The 24,729-nt window shown below is 38.0% G+C and overlaps 1 protein-coding gene across 4 annotated transcripts in view; it reads left to right on the top strand.

Moving 5' to 3' along the window:
* Positions 1-24,729, top strand: part of INPP4B (inositol polyphosphate-4-phosphatase type II B) — an 857,173-nt gene that overhangs the window by 392,688 nt on the left and 439,756 nt on the right. For all 4 annotated transcript variants that reach the window (XM_070386586.1, XM_070386587.1, XM_070386583.1 and 1 more), the window contains one exon: positions 13,229-13,291. The gene's annotated coding sequence lies outside the window, so the exon portion shown is untranslated. The remainder of the gene's footprint in view (positions 1-13,228; positions 13,292-24,729) is intronic.

Here is a 24,729-nt window from a genome sequence, read left to right as displayed (position 1 = left end):
CAATGTGTCTCCTCTAAATTGTTTCTTCTTTTGGAGTCATCGTCCCTGAATGGCATAGCATTATTTCAGAAGTATTTTGTATCTAATTAGACAACATCTAATATAGACCCAAATGAGCTCTTGGATCATCATCCTTGTATTTTCTTTAGTATGTGTCCTCTAAATTGTTTCTTCTTTTGGAGTCATTCTTCATAAATGTCTTGACCTTGTCCCTTTAGGGCAGAGATATGCTGTTAAACTGGCTCTCTAAAGAACAAAACTAACAAAAAGTTCTGGTTTTTAGTATTTGCCCATTTTCTAAATAAGTACTCCCATGGCTCATTTCAAGCTATTAACATGGTACTACGAAGTGCAGATTTGGGGAGATATGACTCATATGAGCTGGAGCAGCAGCTCTGACACAGCACTGCTTTAGGGAAACACAATGGCAGCCTTCCATCTACAATTATGGAACCACATTGAAATCAACCCAGTAACATTCTGAGTTTTGATACTGATCTTTGTGCCTTTGCTACTCAAACATAACCCCGGTTTCTGAAATCTCTTTCTAGAGCCATTGGGGTTTTTAAGGTGTGATTTTCTCATTGCTCTTGTTATGAACTCTGCAATAGCATGCATCTCAATAGCTTTCTGGATCCCATCTTTCGTAGGATAATTCTATTCTTGGTCCTTGATCCTATTCTTTTGGCCTCACTACTTTGGATCTCAAACAGTCCTTCTAATATGGAAACAACTAAAGCAAGGATGATAATGAGATATTGTTTGTAGGCATCAGCTTTGAAAATAATGAATCCTCAAAAATGCTAATCTGCTACGATGAGTTTTATATAGTTATTTCATTCTGCACCTCTAATCTAACATTTTTAGGGGACAATACATGGGATCTCTTAATGCCATTCCTTTCAAAGAAAGCATCCTATCAGATTTAGTCTGTTTCTTTTATTTATTTATTTTTTAAGACTCTAAGTCCTAAGTTATCTTTGACAGACTGTAATCATGGGTTTGCTGAATCTGTAGCTGGCTCCTTGCTTTTGATATATTGAAAAAAAGTGTTTTTATTTGCTTTGACATTCCTTGAAAGGTAATCTTCAAAGTTGTTTTTGAGGGAAAACATTTTATTCCTAGATAATACTCCATCTGTAGGCTATTTTGAGGGCTTTCCTGTCATCTTCACTCTGCTCATCTGACCACGTTTTGAAAGGTGATCTTTTACAGGGATGGTTTATGGCATTTGACTTCTAGTATTTACTGCTTGTGTGTGAAGCTGCTCAAAAGAGCAAAATTTCAAAGCTGTGTTATATCCAAATTGACAGAGCTGGTTGAACTTTAAACAAATAAAAGCGTGTACCATTTCCCCTACAATAATATCATCGTTTCCCTTTATTAGCCATGCCTATGGTTTTGAATCACAGCCTGCATTTTTCCTGGGTTTATAGTAAGGAATTTGGTATGCAGTCACTAGGATTCTTGTAGGCTATTGACTTTCTTTATTTTAATTTAAAATGATTTTGCAACTAATACCCACATATTGCTACCATGTTTTTAATCTCTAATATTTAACTGTTTCTCTTGTTTCCTCACTCTCATGAGTGTACTAAAAGTAATGTTACTGTGATGATTATTACTTTGAGGCTCACTCACCATTAATCTTTTTTTACTACTTCCTACACACTAGACTGCACAAATAGAACAAATGTCCTTTCCTAAAAGGTTTTCACTACATCTTCTAAGAAGTAGATTCCAATAATCTCTCAACCTTCTGGTGCTAAGCTATAGGCCTATCAATTTATGTTTGGGTAATTACAACCACATTGTATTTTTGTCTGAAATGTGATTTAAAAGTTTTACCTTAGATTTGGTGGAATCAGCCATCAATTTTTTCCCAAAGCTGATGAAATCAAATCATCTGGGAGCTTTTTCAAAATGCAAAATATCCCAAATATTCTGACTGAGGCTCTTGAATCCCCAAGTAATTCTGGTATGCAACATGTTGTTTAATGTATAGATCTGTTGACTTTTTCATTTCATTTCATTGAGTCATTTACTCAATCAACATTTAATTTCTTAACATGTATGAAGAGATGTGATAGTGAAAAGAGTCAGGAAAAGTAGATTCATCATAAAAAAGAAAGACATAACATTTATAGCAACATGGATGAATGTAGAGATCATCACACCAAGTGAAGTAAGCCAGAGAAAGATAAATATCATATGATATTGCTTTTTTGTAGAATCTTAAAAAAAAACCCTGAAAGATACAAATGAAGTTATTTCCAAAACAGAAAGAAACTCACAAACAGAAAGCAAACAAGTTTGTGGCTAGTAAAGGGAAAAGGGAAGTGGAGGGAGGGATAAATTAGTAAGTTGGGATTAACATATACACACTACTTACATAAAAAATATAACCAACAAGGACCTTCTGTATAGTGTAGGGCACTCTACTTAATGTTTTGTAATAACCTATAAGGGAAGAGAAGTATGTGTGTGTGTGTGTGTGTATTTGAGAAAAAAATCAAAATTTTATTGGACTTTGTTATACTTACTGTATACTTTAGTATTGCTTTTATTTCAAATGATATAAGGTGGGGGCAGGGAAATTCTAGAGAAGGGAAAGGCTACCCACTCCAGTATTCTGTCCTGGAGAATTCCCTGGACTGTATAAACCCATGGGGTCGCAAAGAGTTCCACAGGACTGAGCAACTTTGAGCGACTTTCACTTTCACTTCAAGGTAGGAGATGGTACATGGTAATGTTTTTGAAATTCAGGACTTTTAAAGGTTTTAATCTGGCTGGCCCTGCTTTAAGAAAAAAGGGGTGATTGCTTTACACTGGCAAAATGAGGGACTGTACCCCCCCTGTCTATCCTCCAATCCCTGACAACTTGATCTCTGTACCATGGCAGAGAAGTACTGGTCTAAAAGACCGCAGTTCAGTTATAGGATTGAAAATAACCATCCTGCTAATTCTCTTTTCTCATATGACTTCTATGTCATATTAGAATATGTTATAAAATGTCAGAGACATTTCTGACGTTTCTCATCCAGAGCTGCTTTGGTCCTGGACTTCTGTTGTCTATCCTTTGTGAAGGGCTTGCGGCTAATAATCACCACATTCTGATTATCCTCATCGTCACCTGTTTGTGATGCCAGTTTTACCAAAGCTCTCAATACCAAATCATTCATTTTCTCTACTTCATTATTTAGCCTCTGGCATTGGTATAGACAAATATTTGTCAGTTGCCTTGGTCTAATTGAAACCTATAAAATCTTTATATTAGGCTGTCATGGAGATGGCTGGTTGTTCATCAGAGATCCTGGTTCCTTAGAAAGGAGTATTGTTATGGCTACGCAAGCCATCTTGCCCTCAGGCACATAATGTGAGAGTACAGACCTGGCTCATATAGGGCTTTCTGGTGATCCTCATTCTCTCTTTTCCCTATTCTCCCTGCTGGAATTCCATATTCAGAGTGACTAAGCCACTTGCTTGATAATGTCAGTTTCCAAGAACACACACAGACAAAATGCACACCTGATGGTGATCAGTCAAATGGATAACTAATGGTGATGTGCATTTGATTCCAATCCCATTTAATATTTCTCTTTATTGGTTAAAAGGAAATCTTAAATACAAATGCAATGACATTGCTCAGTAGTTTTATTTTAAATTTACTTAATCTGGTAGTGACTTAGAGATCTAATTCTTTATTAGAAATCCAGTTATTAGATATTAAGAATCTAAATTATCCCTTAAGGGATGGAAGGACCTGGATTTTATAGATGATACAGGATTTGTTAGCAGAACCAGGACTTAGAGTCTGTATTGCCAAATTCCTAGTTTTGAACAGTTTTTACTATTTCATTTTGCCTAGCTTCTTCAAGAAAGACAAAGAAGTAGAAATATTTTCTTTTCCAAACAATAACGTGTGAATTTTGTATTGGGTTCCAAATTTCTTTTAAAACAATGGCCCAGTACAAGTTTGTTTTCCTCTGATGGAATTCAAAGAAATAATGAGTTTGTGGTCTGAAGAGAGAGAAGAGACAGTTTCTATGATCTAGCAATTCATACCTCTGCTTTGGAGCAGAAGGAGATGATAGACTGATACTGAATCAAAGCATCAAGTGTGTGCTGCTGCTGCTAAGTCGCTTCAGTCGTGTCCGACTCTGTGCGACCCCATAGACGGCAGCCCACCAGGCTCCCCCATCCCTGGGATTCTCCAGGCAAGAACACTGGAGTGGGTTGCCATTTCCTTCTCCAATGCATGAAAGTGAAAAGTGAAAGTGAAGTCGCTTAGTCGTGTCCGTCTCTTCGTGACCCCATGGACTGTAGCCCACCAGGCTCCTCCGTCCATGCGATTCCCCAGGCAAGAGTACTGGAGTGGGGTGCCATCGCCTCCTCCGCAATTGTGTGCAGTAGATATAAAGGTCTTTTGAGTTTGGTTGTTATAAAGTGATTTTAAGGCATTGATATTGCATATCCAAGATGGGAGTATAAGGAATTCTCAGATGTTGGAGATGTACTCAGAGGGTGAAAAAAAAAAAAGAAAATTTTGTAAATAAATATATTTTGATTCAGTTTTAAAGAAGAGGTTTCTAATGGTCAAAGATAAATAGAGACAGAATTTCTGATATTTTCTCCGTGAGTTAGGGAACTACTAAACTCAGTATCGATGATTGTGAAAACTGGGTCAGGAGGTGGGGTAGAGGTGTTTCAGATGACAGATGGGTGGCAAGACTACGTGACAGTTTTTCCACAGTGATCTTTGCCGTCCCTTTCTGGCTTGAGATTCTGAGATATGCATGTGAACTGCATGCTGTTAACTGCTCAAGCTATGTTAATTGGTCAGAGTTTCTTCTTTTTCTTAACACATCATCTTGTCTTTAATGACTAATACATGCTTTTCCAAAAAATTTGAGGACTCCCAGAAAGTTGAAAGAAGGAAAACTTCAGTGTAGTTTAGTCATCTGTATTACCAGGTTTTCATAGCTGCAAACACAGAATAGAGTCTAGCTCGTTTAAGAGAAAAGAAATTCACCTGAAAACATTAGGTAGGACTGACTTTTCTCTCAGGGACCCAGTAGGCATGCTGACAATGACCTACAGTGATTTTATGGGGCCATGAAAATATCTTAATTTCTTTTAAAATCTGAAAGAGAAAGAATTTTTAGGTTGGAAGAATTTTTATTGTATGATACTGTATCTATCTTGATACCAACATAGTTATAAAGTATGATTATATACATATATACAGATGTGTACGTGTGTCTGCCTGTGTGATGGAGGAAAAGGCTGATGTAGACGGAGGTGCAGAGGACCCATTATAGCCTTAAAGAGCACTGGCTCAGGCTCTGACGCTGCCCACTCAAGAACTCTAACCCAGTGGATACACATGAGCACTGACTGCTCCTGGACAACCCCAGTTCCCGCCCCTGGCACAGGATCCACCGCCTTCACCTGAGTCTGATGGTGGGTCTTCTGCCTCCATTACCTCTGATGGCGGGCAGGGATCTCAGCTCTTAGAATGGATTGCCAGATAGATTCTGTGAAGTGCATGCTTCTAAACCGAAAATTTTCACGTGCCTGAGGTATGGTATATAATTCTAATTCAGAAAGATACATGCACCCCCAAAGGTCCATCTAGTCAAGGCTATGGTTTTTCCAGTGGTCATGTATGGATGTGAGAGTTGGACTATAAAGAAAGCTGAGCACCGAATAATTGATGCTTTTGAACTGTGGTGTTGGAGAAGACTCTTGAGAGTCCCTTGGGCTGCAAGGAGATCCAACCAGTCCATCCTAAAGGAGATCAGTCCCGGGTGTTCATTGGTAGTGTTATATCCACTGACTCAATGGATACAAGTTTGAGTAAACTCTGGGAGTTGGTGACGGACAGGGAGGCCTGGCATGCTGCAGTCCATGGGGTCACAAAGAGTCAGACACAACTGACTGAACTGAACTGAGATCAAAGACTATGAAAACTTTTTTTAAGAAGCCAGTGCCCCACTTTTATTTATTTTAATGATGAAGAAATAAGCCCATTAGTTCATCTATTCAATATTCAAGACATTTCTTGCATGCCTCCTCTGAACTGGATATGGTACCTGTGACAGGATGATGAATATTTGTCTAGCAGTTATCTAAATAATGCTATGGATTAGTGGATATTCAAATAGAGTGTGCCTGAAATGAGCATCTTGTATGAATTTTATATAGTGAGAATTCTTTCAAGATTTTCTGCAACAGGATAGGAATACTTTTAGAGCTCTTAAAGGTTTTAGAAAAGTGGCATTCAAAACAATTTCAAAATGGCACCATAGATGAACATCTTCTCTTCATTGCCAATTTGTTAGATGAAATATTGTTGATCATTGTTTTAATGGTTATTTCCTTGAGTACTAATGAAGTTGAACATTTTTCCTTATGTTCATTAATGAGTTCTTTCTGCATTTTGATTTTGATATTTAGTGTTTATATAAAATAGATTTCGATGTATTGTATTTGCTGCAAATAATTTCACATCTGCTTTGCTTTTTAATTTTTTCTTTTTATGTTTTTTACCTAGGGAAGTTTTTTTACATAGTCCAATCAACCTGTCTTATTCTTTCTAATTTCTTTTAGCACTTATGTACTTCAGAAGTAGACTTGCCCTCTCCAACGGGACATATAAATAATCAATTCCATTTAATTTATTTTTAATGTTGCATTTCACTTGTATTTAGTTCCATAAAGTGTTTGCAATTTATATCTATATCTAATGGGACATATTAGATTTTTGTTTCAAAAGATAGGCAATTATCTCAACATTACTTATTAAACAATTTCTTTTTCATTAATTAGTGGTGTCCATTTTATGATACCCTGAATTTAGATTTCTTTTCTATGCGTTTTCATAAAGTCCTGTGCTCATTTGTATCAATTTCTATCAAAATGAAAATAGCTAGTTTTTCCCCCTTCAAATTTTCTGAGGGCAGGAATTACGTTTTCCCTTCAATAACTAGAATAGTGCTTGGCATATGACAGGCATTAAATATATGTTGAATAAATGCATAAAATAGGATGTTTCTGGGGTATCTTACATGACAATTTCTAAGCCAGTTCTGTACTATGTTAAATGTTGTGTCACAACAGTGTATTTTATCATTAGCTAGAACAAAACATCTCATTAATATTTATAGTCACAATTTTCTTTATGATCCATGACTCTTTCTTCAAGTAAACTTTAGAAAGTTTTGACAGACTCTAAAATTACCCCTACTAGAATTTTGATTTGAATTGAGCTAAAAATTTAAATTTCAGGAGTAGTGATATTTTTGTTGTAAGTACTTTCCCACTCATGCATGTGTTATAGTTCCTTATTTCCTTTATAGCTTTTAATAACTTTTTTACAGAGTTATTCATAAGTACTTTGTTGGTTTTGTTGTTACTGCTGTAGTGAGTCAGGATGGTTGATGCCACTGGGCGTTGCATTTAGAAAAACACCAATACAGTATACTAATGCATATATATGGAATTTAGAAAGATGGTAACAATAACCCTGTGTACGAGACAGCAAAAGAGACACTGATGTATAGAACAGTCTTATGGACTCTGTGGGAGAGGGAGAGGGTGGGAAGATTTGGGAGAATGGCATTGAAACATGTATACTATCATGTATGAAACGAGTCGCCAGTCCAGGTTCGATGCACGATACTGGATGCTTGGGGCTGGTGCACTGGGACGACCCAGAGGGAGGGTATGGGGAGGGAGGAGGGAGGAAGGTTCAGGATGGGGAACACATGTATACCTGTGGCGGATTCATTTCGATATTTGGCAAAACCAATACAATATTGTAAAGTTTAAAAATAAAATTAAAATGGGGAAAAAACAAAACAAAACAAAAAAAAATATTTAAGAAAAAAATTTTACTTTCTGTTTATTGCTGTTATATTGAAGTTGTTACTGCAAATTTATCTTGTATCCTGAGAGTTTTCTTGAGTCATTGTCTAAATTCTTGTAGAAAATTGTTTGTAGTCTTTTAGTTGATGTGATGATTGTCAGCACTTGAGCATAATCTCATTTTTAGTTTTGTAAATCCTATTTTGTTTTTACAGTAAGGGGTGGAAATTGAAGACCAAAAGTAAGATTTTAAAAGTCTGCTTTTAGTTGTATAGCCAGTGGGAATTTGCTGTATGATGCACAGAGCTCAAATCCAATGCTCTGTGACAACCCAGAGGGGTGGGAGGTGGGAGGAAGGTTTAAGAGGGAGGCACAGTATTGTAAAGTGATTATCCTTTAATTAAAATTTAATTTTTAAAAAGTCTACTTTTGAGATAGGGTTAAATTTTCACATCTATTTCAGAGACAGATAGATTCTAGTAATTTTCCTATGTGTGTATATAATATATAATATCTGTGAAACAGGTTTTAACTGCTGGATCTTTTAGGGGACAAATACTTGAGTTTTTTCAGAAGCAGAGAGGATCTCCATACTATACAACATCCTGACATATATGTCATCTCTTCCTAGTCCTTTCTAAACCCCACCCCACTTAGCCCTTGCCTTTGGCATATTATCCCCAAACTTCTCACTGATGGGACTCTTGACCTGGAGTCACCAGGTTGTCTGAGATCAACAACAAAGCATCTCAAGCCCAGCATGCTTTCATGGGGCAATGTGGAAAAGGCAGCTATCCAGCTCTGACTTTGGCTATATCCCCATCACACCAGAACTCCTGAGTAGAGGGCAAATGTGAGTTATGAGAGTCTGCCCCATTTAGGGCCACAGGGGATGGATATAGGAACCCAGGAAGCATAAAGTAGAGCCCAATGGAGGCTACTCCATTTTAAAAATATTGCCTGATTTATTGTTAATCAATAATATTCAATTTAGTTGAATATTATTGAAGTTGTCTAAGATAGAATTTTCTATTTTCTAAAGAAAATTTTATTTCCTAATTAAGGCCAGTATTGTACTTGATCATTTATTGTGAAGGCAATGGTAAGTGTTAAATAGGGCTTCTGTTTGCATTCACTGTGTGAGATATTTATTTAAGACAACCCAACACCTTGGTGGGTTCGGGTAAATTAGTTCTTGTTTCATGATGGGGGCTGAGAAGTAATAAATAACAAGATAAAGGGGAAAAAACAAGTATGAAAGACTCAGGCTCACATAACACCATTGATACTTCTGCATCATAAACATTTATTCTTTCTACTTTCACAGTTATCCAGTTTACATTCCGTGTATTTCATCATCACTATGTGAGGGATTGCCCTTCCCCTGCGTTCTTTACTTGTACTTTTGGAAGTTATTTTAAGGACTGTTTGGACACTCTGAGACTACACTGGCCTCTGAACATCCACACTGCAAGGTTGACTCCTTACTTTTGTGATTGTCGTGACACCTCAGAATATCAAGAGATGTGTAGTCTGAGTGATAAGAACAAGACACAGGAATCCATATGTGTATAACAGTGTCCAATGCTTAGTTTGCTGCTGCTGCTGCTGCTAAGTCGCTTCAGTCGTGTCCAACTCTGTGCGACCCCATAGACGGCAGCCCACCAGGCCCCACCGTCCCTGGGATTCTCCAGGCAAGAACACTGGAGTGGGTTGCCATTTCCTTCTCCAATGCATGAAAGTGAAAAGTGAAAATGAAGTCGCCCAGTCGTGTCCAACTCTTAGCGACCCTATGGACTGCAGCCTACCAGGCTCCTCCATCCATGGGATTTTCCAGGCAAGAGTACTGGAGTAGGTTGCTATGCTTAGTTTAGGGTGAATTTAAAAAGATAAGATAATGAATTATGGTTTTTTTCCAGTGTTAAAATAAGTCGAATGAATAAAGCTTCTTCGCACACCTAATGAAAATGATTAACTAGACCAAAGTGTTTTTTTTGCAGTCTACCTGAAAAAAGCTTAATATAGTGAACTCATGACTTTTGTACATAACTGGCATATTATTTTAATCCATTGTGTTTAGAAATCAGTAGATGGTTTACATTTTCTTTAATTAGCAACTGATTAGTCTCATGCTTTCTCCTGTTATGAAACTATTTTTTCTAACACTTCAAGGCAGTTCTGGATCTCTTAGACTCAAAATATTATAAATCTTAAGAAAAACCATGATAAGGTGTTTTGTTTTCCCCAAATTAAATAAAACCTGGTGTTTGATTTAAAGCTAACTGTAGTTTTCATTCCCCTGTATTAAAAACCATATAGAAAGAAATAATGAGGATAAGAGTGAGAAAATCTTAACATCACATCTGCATTGTTGACATGACTAGGAGAAAGTTTGTTTTGAATAAAATACAGCAGAAAGTACAACTTTAACTCAATAAAAGTTATTGCTCTTTTGTTGACAGACAAAATTAAATTTGGTAATTGATGGTATATTTACAATTTGAAAATTATCATCCTTGATAACAAAATAAGAAAAAGAACCAGGTGGCATTTTTTAATACATGTATTGAACAGCACATAATAAATTTTTTTATAAACCACGTGTCATAGTGGTGGTAAAATGCCTAAACCAGATCATTGGGTTCAAATTTAAATACTGACACTTACACTAGCTGTGGAATTCTGGGTTACCTCAGAATTCATTGTCCAGTTCCTTTCTCTGCCAATTCCTTCCCTGGTGGCTCAGTCGGTAAAGAATCTGGCTGCAGTGCAGGAGTCCCAGGTTCAATCCCTGGGAAGATCCCCTGGAGAAGGATGGCTAACCATCCAGTATTCTTTCCTGGAGAATTCCATGGACAGAGGAGCCTGGTGGACTATATAGCCCATGGGATCGCAAAGAGGCAGACGTGACGGAACGACTTTCACTTCACTGTCTATATTGTACGGGTAATAGTGTCTCACAGGGTGGTTTACTGGGGATCCCAAAGGCCACCCTTAGTCTCAAGTATTCGTTAGAAGGGTTCCCAAGATTCAGAAAAGCTGTTATACTCACAGTCATAGGTTGGTATTGGCATATACACTACTGATACTATGTATGATAGATAACTACTGAGAGCCTACCGTATCGCACAAGGGACTCTAATCAGTGCTCTGTGGTCACCTTAACGGGAAAGAAATCCAGAAATGAAGGGATATGTGTGTATGTGTAGCTGATTCACTTTGACCATGTTGTTTAGTTCTTCTGTGTATCCTTGCCACCTCTTAATCCCTTCTTCTGATAGAGAAGAAGAGATTGTTACTGTTTCTGTCCTTTATTGTGCCCATCCTTGCACGAAATGTTCCCTTGATATCTCCGGTTTTCTTGAATAGGTTTCTAGTCTTTTCCATTCTGTTTCACTTCTCTGTTTCTTTGCATTGTTCATTTGAAAAGGCCTTCTTATCTCTCCTTGCTATTCTCTGTAACTCTACATTCAATTGGGTATATCTTTCCCTTTCTCCCTTGCTTTTTGCTTCTCTTCTTTCCTCAGCTATATGTGAAGCTTGACCTTCTTGCATTTCTTTTTCTTTGGAATGGTTTCTCTGCCTCCTGTACAATGTTACCAACCTCTATCCATAGTTCTTCAGGCACTCTGTCTACCACATCTAGTTCCTTGAATCTATTCATCACCCCCACTGTCTAACCATAAGGGATTTGATTTACATCATACCTGAATGGCCTAGCGGTTTTCCCTACTTTCTTCAATTTAAGCCTGAATTTTTGCAATTAGGAGCTGATGATCTGAGCCACAATAAGTTCCAGGTCTTGTTTTTACTGACTGTAGAGAGCTTCTTCATCTTTGGCTGTAAAGAACATAATCTGATATTGGTATTGACCATCTGGTAATGTCCTTGTGTAGAGCTGTCTCTTGTGTTGTTGAAAGAAGGTGTTTGCTATGACCAGCATGTTCTCTTGACCAAACCCTGTTAGCCTTTGCCCTTCTTCATTTTGTATTCTAAGGCCAAATTTGCCTTGTTATTCTATCTGTTGACTTCCTGCTTCTGCGTTTCAATCCCCTATGATGAAAATGACATCCTTTTTTGGTGTTAGTTCTAGGAGGTGTTGTATGTCTTAAGGGCACCTGCGTGTGTGCGTGTTCAGTTGTGTCTGACTCTTTGCGATCCCCTGGTCTATAGCCCACCAGGCTTCTCTGTCCGTGCGATTCTCCAGGCAAAAATACTGGAGCAGGTCACCATGTCCAGCTCCAGAGGATCTTCCTGACTCAGGGATCAAACCCATGTCTCCTTTGCCTCCTGCACTGGCAAGCAGATTCTTTACCACTGAGTCACCTGGGAAGCCCCTAAGGGCACATGGGGATGTCCTCAATTCTCTCAGCCACCATGTGTGGCCACATGTGTGAAGTGGTCACATGTGGTCAGCCAGGGAAGCTCAGCTGACCTCTGGTGTCTAGAGCTTTATTAGAGGTCAGTCACAGAAGCTTGCAGCACCAGATGACTGAATTCACTATTCAGATTTCAGCCACTCCTCTTCAAGCAAAAACAGGTGTTCACCATAAATGTATCTGGCCCACCTGGAGCAGCAGAAACATGTATGGAGATTCTCTTATCAGTCAGCCTATTCCAAGAGCTCAGAGGTTATCTTCCAGGAGCTGGACTAAGACCAGTTCTGAAGAAGGACCTTTCTTTAGAAAAGGTAGCATTTCAGTAACTCAACTGCTGAGTTAACCCTTGCCTGCCCAGTAGTTATGAGGAATAAATGAGTTGATCCAAAAACTTAGAATAGTGCTTGGTGCATGGAAGCAAATAAATGAGTCAGCTAGAGTTCTTTCCTGTCGACCTCTGTGAGCTGAACAAAGATTAAGTTGAATACAAATAAGAAATAGCTGTATTCCATGAATCTTGTGATCATAAGTCCTCAAGTTTGGAAGAATGGGCATTACAAGCAAATTAAATATTTTACCTAGGAAAGAGGCATTCCTATAGAAGAAGCTATTTGCAAAGCAGAAATAGATACACAGATGTAGAGAACAAACGTATGGACACTAAAGGGGGAAGGAAGGCTGGGATGAATTGAGAGATTGGGATTGACATATATGCATTATTGGTGCTATGTATAAAACAGGTAATGAATGAGAACCTACTGTATAGCACAGGAAATATACTCAGTGCTCTGTGGTGACCAAAGTGGGAAGGCAGTCCAAAAAAAGGAGGGGATATGTGCATATGTATAGCTGATTCACTTTGCCGTACAGCAGACATTAACACAACATTGTAAAGCAACTATACTCCAGTAATTTTTTTTTTTAAGAGGAGTTCCTGGTGAAACACCAGATCCTAACATTTGTCTTTTTGTTCTTTGCAGAGCTCTGAAATCAGCAAGGCAGTAATAAAAGAGTAGAAGTATTTGAAGAATACAAGAAAGCAGGTACGAGAGTGGTTCTCAATAATCAACCCATAGTATTGATTTAGATTGATGATTTATTCAAACCTACAGCCCCCATTATAAAAATATTTCACAAAAATGCAAGTTTGATGTTTTAGAATGTATGTGACTGCATATTATAGATAGATGATTATATCCTAAAGAGGAACTTATTTCTATGTATATATTAAGTCAATTTTGAGGATTTCAATTAGGCCAGGCCAAGGGAGACATGGGCTTCCCTTGTGGCTCAGCTGGTAAAGAATCTGCCTGCAGTGCAGGAGACCTGGGTTCGATCCCTGGGTTGGGAAGGTCCCCTGGAGAAGGGAAAGGATACCCACTCCAGTATTCTGGCCTGGAGAATTCCATGGAGTGTATAGACTATGGGGTAAGCAAAGAGTCAGACACGACTGAGCAACTTTCACTCAGGGAGATATGTGAAGGAATTAATTATTATTATTTATTATTAAATTGACACATATTTATAAAAGGCCTGCTATATGGCAAACACTCATCTATGAGATATTTGGTGATCATAAATTTGGACAAAACAGGCATAGTCTATTCCTGCCTTCATGGTGCTTGTAGTCCTGTGAACATGACATGAAATAAACAAACAAATGTCAATATGTAAATAAAAAGTGTGGTAAATGTTATGAAGAGAAATTCTGTAGGGAAAATACTGGGAAAGAAGAGAGGAATCTATTACAGATGGACTAAACAGAGGATGTTTCTGTGGAAGATGGTGTTAAGCTAAGAGCCGAAGTATAAAGGAAAGAGTCCCAGGTAGAAAGAACAGCAGCGAATAAAGAACATAACTGACCAAGATTAAGGAGGGTCACAGAGGTGGAGAGAAGCTGAAGATGAAGCTGTGTTGAAAAATGAGATGGAGATTTCCCTGATGACCCAGTGGTTATGACTCCATGCTTCCAGCACAGGGGATACAGGTTCGATCCCTGCTCAGGGAACTGAGATCCCACATCCCCTGTGGTGCAGCCAAAGAGAAAGGAAATGAATGAACATGAATATGGCAATCAGCCTAGTCCCATAGGGTCTTCATGGTTATGCTAGAAGCGTCTTCAAACCAGCTTCGCTTGGCCACTTTTTGCCCTTGGGATTTCTGTCCTATGTCATTTGGTCTTTCTTCTGGTCCCCTGGGTGTATTAATAGAAGCTTTCAAATCTACCACCCAGCCCCACCCTCCTACATCTCCTGCCAGTGTACAGCATGAAAGGCTTATGACTGTGCAATAAGGTTCTCAGTGAGTCCCAATACTAGTTCCATGATCTGTTCTATGTAAAATGGTTTGGGATCATAAAGGTTTGAAAATTTCTGAATACTGTACCACTCTTAGGAGCTTTAAACACGCATGAACATAGGTTCTGGGAAGTTCTGTAGTATATACGTATATGAATGTGTTTGTGTCTGTGTGTGCACCTTTAGTGAACTTGCTATAACTTAACCATTATTTCCAGGTTTACATTAGGAACTGTTTTAGAAGTTTCTGTCTTAGAAATACACATTTTAAGGGGTTCCTTATCCTCCTGAGGCTGGCCTGCTTTTAGGTAACTTGACCTGTTTTATGGATTTGCACATTAAGTTGTGTTTAATAATTTTCTAGAATCTGGATAATTCAAGCCAGAAAAAAAAAAAAAGTCAAACTGTTTGCTTCAGTGGTTTAGCTTTTCAGGCAGAAGACTTTTCTTGACCTGAATTATATGGTTAATTGCTTCAAATCCTGATTATACTTTGCATGTAAAAATAATACCTGAAAGTACCAATAAGGAATACTGGAGTAAAGCTTACTAAGTAATCCACCCTTATGGCAGAAAGTGAAGAGGAACTAAAAAGCCTCTTGATGAAAGTGAAAGAGGAGGGTGAAAAAGTTGACTTAAAGCTCAACATTCAGAAAATGAAGATCATGGCATCTGGTCCCATCACTTCATGGCAAATATATGGGGAAACAGTGGAAACAGTGTCAGACTTTATTTTTTGGGGCTCCAAAATCACTGCAGATTGTGACTGCAGCCATGAAATTAAAAGACGCTTACTCCTTGGAAAGAAAGTTATGACCAACCTAGATAGCATATTGAAAAGCAGAGACATTACTTTGCCAACAAAGGTCCGTCTAGTCAAGGCTATGGTTTTTCCTGTGGTCATGTATGGATGTGAGAGTTGGACTGTGAAGGAAGCTGAGCACCGAAGAATTGATGCTTTTGAACTGTGGTATTGGAGAAGACTCTTGAGAGTCCCTTGGACTGCAAGGAGATCCAGCCAGTCCATTCTGAAGGAGATCAGTCCTGGGTGTTCTTTGGAAGGACTGATGCTCAAGCTGAAACTCCAGTACTTTGGCCACCTCATGCGAAGAGTTGACTCATTGGAAAAGACTCTGATGCTGGGAGGGATTGGGGGCAGGAGGAGAAGGGGATGACAGAGGTTGAGATGGCTGGATGGCATCACCGACTCGATGGACATGAGTTTGGGTGAACTCTGGGAGTTGGTGATGGACAGGGAGGCCTGGCATGCTGCAGTTCATGGGGTCACAAGTAGTCAGACATAACTGAGCGACTGAACTGAACTGAAGTAATTTTCAATGTTAATGTTAGTAATATTTGTCCTCTTAAATCAAAGGAAAACCACAAAAAAATTAGTATCTGCATCTTAGCTGCTCTGAATCTTATTCCTCTCCACTGAAAGCACTTATTCTCCTTTATTTGTAAAAGTCACATAATTTTAAAAGAGAGGAAGATATCTTGGGTTAGTGCCTACTTTAGAATCTAAAGAAATGATTTGGTTTTGTATAAAATGTGGAGATTCTGTATTTGCAGCAATAAAAGTTCATACTGTTGGAGTTAACCTAAGCTTATCCCAGAAGAAAGATTCTCAGCATGTGTCAGAAAGAACACTGACTTTTTTAGATCAATTCAGTATCTTTCAATTCAGTTGACTACTCAGTTAACTATTTCTTAAAAAAAATCTTGAAAACTTCTCTGGTATTTATAACTTAGAAACAAAAAAGCCTTGTTTCATCCCCAGAAAGATGAGACAGCTGTCCCTTAATTACTACTCTTGTCGTTTGCTTTCTACTAGAGATGTGTTTCAAATTTGAAACCTAATTACAAATCTTAATTGAATATGGCTTAAAAACAGAAAAGAAAGTAAAATGATTAACATGAAAACATAAAACAGGGAGGAAAACAGAGAGGGTAATATTACAGCCGGATTGAATAATCACCTGTTTTAGAATGAGTTGGTGCCTGGGGAACATGCTTTCTGGCATGAAATTGAACTTTACTGTTTCCTTTTTCAGAAGGAATTTTAGCAACTAAATGACAATTCTTTTAATTTCTTGAAATTGTTTTCAGGGACTGTATTTTGCTCAGCATAAAAACAATGGATTTTTAAAGTGTTCAAACTGGAGTTAAATCCCTTCTCCCTAACTCATTCTCTGTCTGACCCTGGACAAATTTTCAAAGTGTTCTCAATCTCAGTTTACCCATTAATAAAATAGATATTTTAAGATGTCCTTTTAAAATATCCATTCTACAGTGTGGTTTCTTTTGCATTTGTCTCTTGACTTATACACTGACTAGATATATTCAGTTCTAGAAAGAAGGGGAAAAAGAGAAAAAGTGAAAAGGAACAAAACTAGAGTTGAGAAGGTACATTTAATATCTAGCACAGAATATTGCCAATACCATATATTCAGAAATTGCTTATTGATTCTGTACCTTGAAGGCAAAGACTAGAAGGCAGATTCATTACTCCTTTTACCTGAGCTATTTGTTGCTTGTTTTTGTGTGTGTGTGTGTGTGTGTGTGTGTGTGTGTGTGTGTTTTATTGTGAGTATTGTGGATTCTGCTGTCCAGATTGTAAATCCCACTTAAGGGCACAGTGACATATTGCTTCTGAATTACTCACAGTACTTTGCCTCTGTGTTGCTCATTTATTATTTGTTTAATAATCAGGATAAGAGTTGCTCAGTTATTATTTGTTTAGAGTGAGGCAGTGAACTAACAGGGCAGGAAGTAGGTAACCCTGATTGCCCTATCTTCTGGTTTACAAACACCACGTCTAACATTGGAAACACAAGTGGCTCTGCCTCCCTGTGGATGATTTCGTTCAGTGATAGTGTACCCACTTCCTGTTGCTGCTCCATGCACTCTGCTCCCATCCGACGAGCTAATTTCCTGTTATTTATGCATATTCTACATTTGTAGCTTTAGGGCTTTGTTCGCACCGCCTCCACTTTCAGTATTTTTCTTCCTTATTTTCTCTCATTTTCCCTCCCTCTTCCCTGCCTCCCTTTCCTTTTATCTGTACCCACCTTTCTGGTGTATAAATCTCTTAAAGTCTGGCCAAATAGCATCTCCTCCATGAAGCAGTCCCAGGTTATCTGTTGAGATAATTATCTTACCCACTTTGCTTTCTGTTTTGTTGTGTTTTGTGTTCAGGCACTGTTCCTTGTTGCCCATTCATTAGTATATAAGGTGACGCTGATCACAGCGCCAGTGAGAGCCCAGCCACATTGTATATTAATGGCTCTTTCCTTTTACCCTCCACTCTATTTACCAAACAGCTCAACAAGGGACTGGACCTCTGACAGTGTTTGCTGCTTGACTGAACACTGGTTTCTGAGTTACTGGTAGCATGAATTTAGGCCATTGAGCACCAGGTTGCAGTCACATCAGTCGCGAGTCCAGTTGCCTTTTTTTTTATTATTTTATTTTATTTTTAAACTTTACAAAATTGTATTAGTTTTGCCAAGTATCGAAATGAATCTGCCACAGGTATACATGTGTTCCCCATCCTGAACCCTCCTCCCTCCTCCCTCCCCATACCATCCCTCTGGGTCGTTCCAGTGCACCAGCCCCAAGCATCCAGTATCCTGCATCGAACCTGGACTGGCAACTCGTTTCATACATGATATTATACATGTTTCACTGCCATTCTCCCAAATCTTCCCACCCTCTCCCTCTCCAACAGAGTCCATAAGACTGATCTATACATCAGTGTCTCTTTTGCTGTCTCGTACACAGGGTTATTGTTACCATCTTTCTAAATTCCATATATATGCTTTAGTATACCATATTGGTGTTTTTCTTTCTGGCTTACTTCACTCTGTATAATAGGCTCCAGTTTCATCCACCTCATTAGAACTGACTCAAATGTATTCTTTTTAATGGCTGAGTAATACTCCATTGTGTATATGTACCACAGCTTTCTTATCCATTCATCTGCTGATGGACATCTAGGTTGCTTCCATGTCCTGGCTATTATAAACAGTGCTGCGACATTGGGGTACACGTGTCTCTTTCCCTTCTGGTTTCCTCGGTGTGTATGCCCAGCAGTGGGATTGCTGGATCATAAGGCAGTTCTATTTCCAGTTTTTTAAGGAATCTCCACACTGTTCTCCATAGTGGCTGTACTAGTTTGCATTCCCACCAACAGTGTAAGAGGGTTCCCTTTTCTCCACACCCTCTCCAGCATTTATTGCTTGTAGACTTTTAAAATGTATTCTTACTTGTGACAGCTATGTACCTTGCAGTCAGGAGCCTAGCTCTGCCCCTAGTGGTCAGTTTAGAAAAAACTGACATCTTAACAATAATGAGACTTTCAATCCATGAACACACACACACACACACACATATCTTCATTTGATTTTGTCTTATTTCTTTTATCAGTGTTCTGTAGATTATAGCATAAAGATTCTGTACATATTTTGTTTGATTTTGTTTCTAACTTTTTGCTTTTGGTCCTATAATAAATGGTACTTTTAAAAAGTTTATTTTTCCATTTTCATAGCTATTTTGTAGACAATTGATTTTTATATATTGACTTTATATTGCACAACTTCGATAAAATTTTTTCTAGCTTTTTTGGTAGCTATTTTCTGCACAGGCAATCATGTTGTCTGCAAATAGATACAATGTTAGTTGTTTCTTTCCAATCTGTATGTCTTTTGTTTTTTCCTTGCCTTATTGCTTTAGTTATGACTTCTGCTGTGAAATTGAAATTGAAGAGGAAAGGAGAGAGTGGAAATTCTTACCTTATTCCTGATCTTTGCATCAAAGTACTGAGTCTTTTATTTTGTAGTTATGATGGTAACTGTAACACTTTTATAGATTTCCATAATCAAAGTTGTTCTCTTTCATTCTTAAGTTGCTGAGAGTTTTTTGTTTGTTTGTTTGCTGCTACTGCTACTGCTGCTAAGTCGCTTCAGTCGTATCTGACTCTGTGCGACCCTATAGACGGCAGCCCACCAGGCTCCCCCGTCCCTGGGATTCTCCCGGCAAGAACACTGGAGTGGGTTGCCATTTCCTTCTCCAATGCATGAAAGTGAAAAGTGAAAGTGAAGTCACTCAGTCGTGTCCGACTCTTAGCGACCCCATGGACTGCAGCCCACCAGGCCCCTCCGTCCATGCGATTTTCCAGGCAGGAGTGCTGGAGTGGGGTGCCATTGCCTTCTCCATCTGTTTGTTTACTAAACAATTTTCTGAATGAGAGTTTCTTTTTTCTGGATGTTGAATTTTTGTCAAGTACTTTTTTTGCATCTTTGAGATGATCATATGTGTTCAATTTTTGAATGTTGAACTAGTTTTGCATTCCTAGATAAACCCCTCTGTATACTGGTTCATTCTAGAATGAACTACTTGTATGTACTGTTGAATTAGATCTGTTATAGCTAAGCTTTGGTTGATATTTTTTTCTGAGTCAAATTTCATGAGCATGTTTTTCTGTATTTTTCTTTTCTTATATCATCTTTGATTTTGCACTGGGATAATGCTGGCCTCATAAAAGAAATTAGAAATTATTCCCCATTTTTGGTTTTCTCAAAGAGTTTGTACAGATTTTTATTATTTGTTCTTCAAATTTTTAGTACCACTCATCAGGAAAGTCATCTAGCCTAGAGTTTTGTTTGTAGCTTCTAAATATGAATCCAAGTATTGTAATAGGTACAGGACTACTCAGCTTATACATTTCTTCTTGAGTGAGATTTGGCAGTTTTTGTTCAAGCAATTTGTTCAATTTTATATAATCACACTTTATAGTTGATTTAAAATGTTGTGCTACTTCCTGGTGTATAGCAGAGTGATTCAGTTATACATACACATATATATTCTTTTTCAGATTCTTTTCCATTATGGTTTATTACAATATACTGAGTACAGTTCGCTCCGCTATATAGTAAGACCTTGTTTAATTGTTACATTTATTTTCATATTATTCAGAATCTCTCTTAATTATTTAAGTTCTGGTTTGTAGTGATGCCTCCTCGTCCATTCCTGATATTGCTAATGTATAGCTTCTCTCTTTTGTCTTGGTCAGTCTGGATAAGTTTATCAATTTTATTTATCTTTGGGATTTATTGAATTTTTTTCAATTGTTTTAATTTTCAATCATACTGATTTCTGCTTTAATTTGTATTATTCCCTCCCTTATGGGAGAATGTAGTCTTTCTAATTTTACTAGAAAACTAGTTTTACTAGTATGTACTCTTTCTAGTTTCCTAAGGTAACTTGGATCATAGATTTGAAACTTTTTAATATTAATATAATATATTTTTATAAGTACGTCTATCATTGGTACATTCCACAAATTTTGTCATTAGTCTTTACTTTCATAATTCAAATTATTTTCTAATTACTTTTGTGATGTCCTCTTTGGCCCAGTGGTTATCTAAAGAGTGTGTTACCTATTTCCCTAATATTTGTATTTTTTAGATACTTTTCTGTTATTGAATTCTAGTTTAATTATAATATGTTCTGAAAATATACATATATGGTTTAAATTCTTTTAAACTTGCCACAGTTTTTTTGGCTCATGTCAAAAAATAAGAACTTCCTTCAGATCTGAACTGAAAGAAAACGGAAAAATGAAAAGTCACTGCCTGTGGTTTACCTCTCTCCGTTTTAGTTCCCTCTCACAATTTTCCTGCTTTTGTTTATTTTTCAAAATGCCCAAGTAGCTTGCTTTTTGTATCTACTTGCAATCAGTGAGGCATATAATATTCAGTTTCCTTGGTCCATTTCTGCTAGAAATGGAATACCTAAAATTTTGCATGTATTTATTTAATCCTCTCCACAATTCACTAAACAGGTGTTACCATTTCCCTAACTCATGGTGAGGAAACTGAGGAATGGTTTGATTTAGATAATTGCCCTAGATCCCAGAGGGCAGAACCTCGGCAGTCCGGGTCCCGAATAGCTCTCTTCTCCACTTTGCTATGTCGCTCATGCTAAATTACTGTAACAGGAAGTGCCATTCCTTCCCTGCTGAGCCATCTGGGAAGGGGACAAGGGGTCTGTCCCTGGGTGGAGAAGATCCCCTGGAGAAGGACATGGCAACCCACCCCAGTATTCTTGCCTGGAGAATCCCATAGACCGAGGAGCCTGGCGGGCTACAGTCCACGGGGTCACAGTCAGACACGACTGAGCAACTAAGCATACAGGCATGAGAGGGATTCAGATGTGCACACTAGACTAACAGAGAGTTAAACTATAAAAGACCCTAGAACAACAGCAAGAAATAGTCAAGTCAAACAGAGGCACACTTAAGAACTTGCCAGACAAAGGGAAAACAATTGATGAAGAAATTCTCAGAGCAGTTCACTATTGGGAAAAGAACCAGGCAATATTAAGTGCTAAAATGTTTATGGGAGGGATAGAGGGGTTTGGGGAGTACGGGGTTGGAGAGAGGAGGGAGAGGAGGGTGAAGAGGTAGATGTTATATTGCTTATGCTATTTAAGGATTGAAAATTAGTACTTTGGAGAGAATATAAAAAGCTTTTCCATTTAAACAGGTTATTCTATATAGCAGATTCTCAGTAAATACGTGTCATATGAATTAATGATTACGATATTTTCTTTCCTTACTTCTCCTTACATGAGAAGTGAAAACAGCCCTAAAAGTTGGAGAGCCTTAGCTTGAGACTGTAAAGATGGGAAAGGAAATAGATTTATTCAGTATTCAGGCAAAAATCAATGACTTACTTTCACATGAAGCTATACTTAAACTCCATACAGTCTCAGTAATAACCCTTCATATATTCTAGCTGAAAGAAGCTTCTCTGGTGGCTCAGTGGTAAAGAATCTGCCTGTAATGCAGGAGCTGCAGGAAACATGGCTTTGATCCCTGGGTTGGAAAAATCCCCTGGAGGTAGGCTCAGCAACCTACTCCAGTATTCTTGCCTGGAGAATCCCATGGACAGAGGAGCCTGGTGGGCTACAGTCCATAGGACTGCAAAGAACCAGACATGACTGAGGTGATTCAGCATGTATACATACTCTAGCTGATCCTAGATTAGCTCATACTTTAAAGGGAATTCACTCAATTAATCCACGATTTCTTTAGTTGCATGAGAGGCACCAGAGAAATTAAATGAATTTGCAGGTGGAACAATGGCTTGGAACTTCACCACTCAGCCTTGTTCTTTTTGTTGATATTCTTCCCAATTCAGATTTAACAATTAAATTTTATTTTTTTGAGTACCTATTGTTTGCTCTTATTGTAGTGCAGTTTTGAGTAAATATTTTAAGGTAGAATGTGTGATTGTATACACATTTGAGTGTAAAGAAACTGCTTTCAGTGAGAGAATTCAGACTTATCATCTGTATGCAGTAAGGAGTATGATGGAGAAATCTTAGTTAGGTTACACTATATTCTTTGTAGATAACCTCAGGCACTCTATGAACATCTCTGGAGAGTTAGAGCAAAATTGTAATGATCACAAATATGCATTTATCCTTGCCTGTCATAATAAAAAGCAGAAGATAAAATTTTAATTAAATTTATTATCTTACTTTGAAATTTCAGATTTCAAAAGAAAATGAGAAATTAATCATCAGAAACCATAGCTAATTCAGTCAATACTAATTTGAACCTGAAATGTAGTCTCAAAAGGAATTCACTTGGTTCTGTGAATGAATAACTTCTGATGTCTGTATTAGAAATGGCCTGAGGATACAGCCAAAGCTTCAGTTTTAGTTTTTCTCAAACACATAGTATTTAACTGGCCTTGGGTCGATGTGTGGGACGTTAAGGACTTTGCAGTATTGGACGTTGCTGAGATAGTACTTCCTCAAAGCCCTATTTAGTACGTGTGAAGGGAAGAATCAACCTCCATCCAAATTAAACTTCTCTCTGCATGCCTCTGCTTCTTGAGATAGGCTTGAGAAGGACTGCTAGGAGCCATTACATTTGGAATATGCAGCTGCCGAATAATAGTATCAGGAGAAAAGCTCTGTCTTCTTAAGTATAGACAGGAGACTCCTGTCCTCTAGACAATTTTCAGACGACAGAGAAGGCCTTTTAAAAATACCCAAGCATCTAGTGAATTTCTATAAAACTCTCTTGTACCATTTTTTTTAAACCTCTGCTGTATGATAGCAATTAAAAAACAAACAAACAATGTATTTAGGGCTGGTGACCAGTTTTACAAGCTTTTGTTAAGTAAGCAAAATGTCATGTGTCACATGAAGTATTTATAGAGAAAAATTACCTTGAAATTTCAACCTTTTCTGGAACATTTGATGAAAATTCCTATCCTTTGGATGATGTGTGAGTAGCAACCAAAAGTGTCATACTGTGAAGAAAAAAGTCAAAAAGAGAAGAGCAAATATTGTAAATTAACCCATATACGTGGAATCTAGAAAAATGGTATGCTGCTGCTGCTGCTAAGTCACTTCAGTCGTGTCCGACTCTGTGCGACCCCATAGACGGCAGCCCACCAGGCTCTGCCGTCTCTGGGATTCTCCAGGTGAGAGTACTGGAGTGGGGTGCCATTGCCTTCTCTGAGAAAAATGGTATAGATGATCCTATTTGCAAAGCAGAAATAGAGACACAGATGTAGAGAACAAATGTATGGATGCCAAGGAGGGAGTGGGGTGAATTAGGAAATTGGGATTGACCCATAAACACTATTGATACCAATGTGTAAAATAGATTACTGATGAGAACATACTGTATAGCAGAGGGAACTCTGTTGAGTGCACCGTGGTGACCTGAATGGGAAGAAAATCCACACGGGAGGGGATTTATGTATATGTATCCTGATTCATTTTGGTGCACAATAGAAACTGACATAGCATTGTAAAGTAACTATGCTCCAATAAAAAATAATAAAAAAAAGAGAAGGTTAAAAGCCCACCTTAGAACAAAAGAACTTCTAACCAACCCGAGTGGCTGCTAAGCCTGTGGAGCTTTTCTGTCCCACCTCTGGGTCTCAGTGTTCTCATCTCTTAAATGGAATGACCCCTAGTTTCCTTAAGTCTTAATTCTGTACTGTGTTAGAACATTTTATCTCAGTGTTTGAAAGAGTGGTTATAGTAGACATATGTAACCAACCTCTTGGGAAGAGTTGACTGAGATTAAATCAAGCATATTTTCACATATTTACTTTGTAATTCTTCAGATTGCTTTCCTTTTTGTGACGACACAAA

This window comes from Bos mutus, chromosome 17 (assembly GCF_027580195.1).
Source record: "Bos mutus isolate GX-2022 chromosome 17, NWIPB_WYAK_1.1, whole genome shotgun sequence".
Taxonomy (NCBI): domain Eukaryota; kingdom Metazoa; phylum Chordata; class Mammalia; order Artiodactyla; family Bovidae; genus Bos; species Bos mutus.
The sequence above is the reverse complement of the archived record's forward strand: the minus strand, read 5'-3'. Positions and strand labels throughout refer to the sequence as shown.